We start from the raw sequence: 6,000 nt of genomic DNA, 5'->3' as shown, positions 1-6,000 counted from the left end.
ATCCCCTTCCCTAGAACCCACCGGCCTATATAACTGCTGTAAGATTTTGTGCCCCTTAAGATGGTTCTTTGGACATGAGTTGGCCATCTTCCCTCTTGCTAGCAAGCTGTAATAAAAAGTCTTTCCTCGGGCCGGCCCCGTGGCTTAGCGGTTAAGTACGCGCGCTCCGCTACTGGCAGCCCAGGTTCGGATCCCGGGCGCACACCAACGCACCGCTTCTCCGGCTACGCTGAGGCCACGTCCCACATACAGCGACTAGAAGCATGTGCAACTACGACATACAACTATCTACTGGGGCTTTGGGGGACAAAAAGGAGGAGGATTGGGAATAGATGTTAGCTCAGAGCTGGTCTTCCTCAGCAATAAGAGGAAGATTAGCACGGATGTTAGCTCAGGGCTGATCTTCCTTACACAAAAAAATAAAAAAAAATAAAATAAAAAATAAAGTCTTTCCTCTCCTACCACCTTGCCTCTTGACTATTGGCATGTCTTGTGGCGGGCAGATGAACCCCCTTTTTGGGCGGTAACAAAATCTCCATTTGTTTTTTTTTGTGAGGAAGATTGACTGAGCTAACATCTCTGCCAATCTTCCTCTATTTTGTGTGTGGGATGCCACCACAGCATGGCTTGATGAGCAGTGCGAAGGTCTGCGCCTGGGATCCAGGCCTGCGAACCCATGGCTGCTGAAGCAGAGAGCTCAAACTTAACCACTACACCACTGGGCCGGTCCCCAAAGTCTCCATTTGTAAGGGTGCCTTCCTCTCTGTGCCAGGAAGGAGAGGATGACTAAGTCTCCAGAAACTCTTATCAATAGAGAAGGCAATGACTTAAATCTATGTGACAACTTTACCCTTGTTTACTCTGCTAACCTCATCTTAACAACAGAATGTTAAAGCTATTTTTCAGGGGCAGTGAGACAGCCAGGAGCATGCGCAGAAGAGAAAATTTTGATCTGCCAATCGAAACTCATCCTGCTAGTGCTTCTGCATACCAGCCTGACCTCCCTGATCTCTTAAACCTTACCCCATACCCTGAACTGGGGAGACAGAGTTGAGAGTCTTTCCTTCTGTCTCCTTCCCAATTGATTGCATAATAAACCGCTTCTTCTCTGAAATGCCAGTAGACCACAATGTTGGCTTCTGTGGCTTCTGTGCACATCAGGTGGAGAGCCCTCGCTCTGTAACACAGGGGCTCTTTGAAGAGATTAGGCATTTTACTCTTGGATGTCCTCAGGCATCTAAGCATAAACCAGGAATATATATGGGATTATCCAGGAAAGATTTGTAGAGGAGCCTCTTAGCTAATGGAGTGAATCCCTAAAACATACATAGGAGACTCACAAGGTTCTTGGCAGAAACAGTGAGCTGAACTGAACTGAACCGAAATGGACAAAGATAGAGCAAAATGAAGGGAAGCTGCCAAGGCTGTCAGACTCCCAAAATTCTACAGGCAGAAAACAGGATGATCCATTGGAAATACTTGCTGCCTTTCATGAAAAAGGAAGGATGACTCCAGGTGTGGAGCCAAGAGGCCAGAGGGAAGAACTGCAAGCTCGGAGGACAGAGTTAGGAATTCGGAGAGTGAATCAGTGAGTACAGATCATTTGTTCCCAGGCCCTGAAACCTAGTGGAGTTTGTCCAGTTGGATTTCTAAATTGCTTGCAACCCGTAACTCCTTTTTTTCTTCCATTTTCTCCCATTTGGAATGGGAATGTTACTAACTGGTATCCTATACCTGTCCCACATTACATTTTGGGAGCAGATAACTTGTTTCCTAGTTTCACAGGTCCACAGATTGACAGGAGTTTTGCCCCAGGATGGATTATACAAATTTAAAAGAAGTCATACAGAATATATTCTTTGAGTATGTTGACACAAAATAACCACTGACCATTCTATAGATAAGAGAAATAAATTGAGTTTTACTTGAGCCAGAGGGAGGATTATAATTCCAGAAGGCCTTAGAAAGCATTCCAGAGAAGCATGGTTTTCAGTACAGTCTTATATATTTTTGGAACAAAGAACATGCATTAAATACACCCAGGATACATTTTCATCAAGGTTTCAAAGAGGTATTTAGTTGTAAATTAGCAGGTCAACATGACCCTGATGTTGGGAAAGGGACTAATCCGGGCGTTACCAACAGGGTGTAGGAGGGGAAGTGTGCATTCTTACCTTAAGAGAGTGCATTCTTACTTTAATGCTTAAAGCAGATGTACAATGTATGTTTGACAGGCCATAAATCAGGCTTCTTTAGTTCAAGCTGAATCAGTTTTGAACCCAAATAGCTACCCCATATATCTCAATGTGTGAAAATGTCTTGTCAAGCACAGTGGAATCAGATAGAAATCAGCGGCAGAAAGATAACAGGAAAAATCACCAAACTTGGGAATTAAACGATACACTTCTAAGTAGTCCATAGATTGAGAAGGAAATCTCAAGGGCAATAAAAAATACATTAAACTGAATGAAAATAAAAACAATATATCAAAATTTGTGACACACAGCTAAAGAAGTACTAGGAGGAAAATTCCTAGCAGTAAAATGCTTATATTAGAAAAAAGTTCCAAATAAACAATCTAAGCTCTCGCTTCAAAGTACTAGAAAAAGAGCAAAATAAATCCAAAGGAAGCAGAAGTATTAATAAAGATAAGAGCAGAAATGAATGAAATTGAAGACAAAAAACAATAGAGAAAATCAATGAAACAATAAAACTAGTTTTTTTGTAAAGTTCAATAAAATTGACAGACCTCTTGGAAGACTGACAAAGAAAAAAAAGAGAGAAGCACAGATTACTAACATAAGGAGTGAAACAGGGAATATTACCACGGATCCTGCATTCATCAAAATGATAATAAAGGAATATGAAGAAAACTCTACACACATTTGACAACTTAAAAGAAATTACCACAACTCATCCAGTATGAAATAATTTGAATAGCCCTATAATTACTAAGTAAATTGAATAATAAATTGTAAATAAAGGCACACAAATTGGAAGGTAAGAAATACACTGTCCTTATTTGCAGAAGGCATGGCAGTCTACATAAAAATCCCAAGAAATCTACTCACACACTTACAAAACTCCTAGAACTAATAAGTGACTTCAGCAAAGTCACAGGATACAAGGTCAACATACAAACATCAATTGTATTTTATATACTAGCAATTAATATGTAGAAACCAAAATTAAAAATTCAATACCATTTACAATCACTCAAAAAAAGTGAAATAAATACTTAGGTGTAAATCTAACAAAATACATACTGGGTTTGTATGCTGAAAACCACAAAACTAATAAAAAAAATCAACAATATTATAAATTGAGAAATAGTCTGGGTTCATGAATGGGAAAACAACATAGTATGTCAATTCTCTCCAAGTTTTCTCTCCAGAGAATTTCCAAATTCTCTCTAAATCTGATATCACAGATTTAACATAATCCCCACCAAAATTCCAGAAATATATTTCTGTAGATATAGACAAGATTATTCTAAAATTTATACAGAAAAGCAAAAGAATTAGAACAACTAAAAGAATTCTGAAGAATAAAGTGAGCAGAATCACTCTGATTTCAAAACTTGTTTTATATATAGCTAGAATCATAAAGACTATGTGGCATTGACAGAGGGATAAACTCATAAATTAGAATAGAGAACCCAGTAAAAGCTCCATATACATGGTGCCAACTGATTTTTGACAAAGATGCAAAAGCAATTTAATAGAGGGAGGATAGTCTTTTCAATAAATGGTGCTACAGCAATTGAATATTATAGGAAAAAAATGAAACTTAACCTAAACTTCATACCTAATATAAAACATTATGTCAAAATTAATCACAGATTTAAATGCAAAATGTAAAAGTGTAAAACTTTTAGAAGATAACAATAGGAGAAAACCTCTGGGACCTGGGGTTTGGTGAAGCATTCTTAGGCATGATCTCAAAATATCGATTTGTAAAAGACAAAATCGATAAACTGGACTGCATCAAAATTAAAAACTTTTGCTCTGTGAAAGATCCTGTTAAAAAATAAAAAGAGAAGTGATAGGGAGAAAATATTTGCAAACTACAAATTTGACAAAAGACTTGATGGGGTTCAGGGCAGGCCGCCCCAAGATGTGCCACTCTGGTATGCAGATTATTTCAAGCTGAAGACAATAAAGGCTCAGAAGACTCTGAAAGAAACTTTGACTTCCCTCCCAACTAACCGCCTATAAGAGTTTAAGGTAAGAGGCCTGTCCGGGTGATAAGTTATCCATCACTATAGATAACTCTGGGTATCGATAGACTGGGAGGGTCCTTGCTAAGCCCATTCTTATCAAAGTTCTGTTTACCAAACATTTATATTTGTAAGGGAAATCTCCATTTGTAAAGGTACCTCCCTCTCTGTTCCAGGAAGAATGGGGGATGACCTCATCTCTAGAAACTTTTCAATGCAGAAGGCGAGGCCTTAAATCTGCATAATAACCTTACTCTTGTTTACTGTGCTTTTCTGGTAATCTCCCATAACTGACTCCCCCACCCCCAACATCCTCCTTTGTCTTTACTTGAATCTATTTAAGAAGAGATCCTCTGCCATTTTGTCGAGTTAAGCAGTGGGTCTCTCCCATGTATACATGTTATAAAGCTTTGTTTGATTTTCTCCTGCTATTGGGTCATATGTCACTTTAATTTGTAGCCCAGCCAGAAAGGACCCAGAGTAGGTAGAGGATAGTCTTCCTCCCTTCAGACTCACATCTAGAATATGTCAAGAACTCTCAAAGTACAACATTAAAAATATGAAAAATTCAATTAGAAAATGAGAAAAAGACATAAAGACACACTTCACTGATATATGCAACAACTTGGGTAGATATTAAAGACATTATCCTTAGTGGAAAATGCCAATGTCAAAATGTCCTATATTGTATGATTCTATTTCTATAACTTTCTTTATATGACAAAATTATACATGGAAAACAGATTAGTGGTTGTCAGGGGCAGGGATCGTGGGGGAGGGGTTCGTGAGTTTATAAAAGGGCAGTAGATGGGAGATCTTTGTGATGATAGAATAGTTCCGTCTTGATTGCAGTGGTTGTTACAGGAATCTACACATGTAATAAGACTACGTAGAGTTACATACATAAGTGATGTCAGCAAGATGATAGACTAGGAGGTCCCAGCTCTCCTCCCCTGATAAAAGCAATGATTGAACAACTACCCATGGAAGAAAATAGCTCTGGGAAAGTTCCAGAGCACAGTTAAGAAGCTACAGTAACCCAGAATAAAAACCAAAGACGGCTGCATAGAAAAGTGTAGGAAGCATTTGACCTGTGTCAACCTCATCCCCCAGACTGGCATGGCTTGCTATTGAGAGGGATCCCCTCAGCTGCAAGTTCCCCCTGTGGGGGAAAGGGAGAGCAGGACCCCAGCAGCCATCGCCACTGCAGCAAACCCCTGCAGCCTTTGCCACTGAGGACCCCCACAATCTTTGCTGATGCTGACAAAGCTGCCCAAACACCACACTGCTGTGCCCCACCTTCCTCACTTGGAGCCGCCTCTGTACTCGCTGCCCTTGCCCAGCTGGAGCCATCCCTGAGACCCTCTCACCAGGGCTGGGGCCGTCATATGCACACACACCACAGCCCCTAGAATGGGTGCCACCATCTGCCCCTCGGAACTAGCACCTCCATGGAGCACCAAAACTGGTGTCCACACACATCCCTGGACTGGTGCTGGACTTGTTGCTGCCATGTACCCCATCCAGCAGGCAACCTCGCACTACTGCAGGTGAAGGTCTTTCCCCTCTAAGCCAGTCAGTAAAGTCTGGAAGAGGTGGCTGTTCCTTCAAATGTGCAGACACCAATGCAAGGCTACAGGAACACAGAAAATCAAAGAAACATGACACTACCAAAGGAACACAAGACATTTCCAGTAACCAATCCTAAAGAAATGTAGATATGCAAACTGCCTGATGAAGAATTCAAAATAATTGTTTTAAAGAAGCTCAGTGAGCTACAA

This window comes from Diceros bicornis, chromosome 33 (assembly GCF_020826845.1).
Source record: "Diceros bicornis minor isolate mBicDic1 chromosome 33, mDicBic1.mat.cur, whole genome shotgun sequence".
Taxonomy (NCBI): Eukaryota; Metazoa; Chordata; class Mammalia; order Perissodactyla; family Rhinocerotidae; genus Diceros; species Diceros bicornis.
This window is presented reverse-complemented; position numbering follows the sequence as displayed.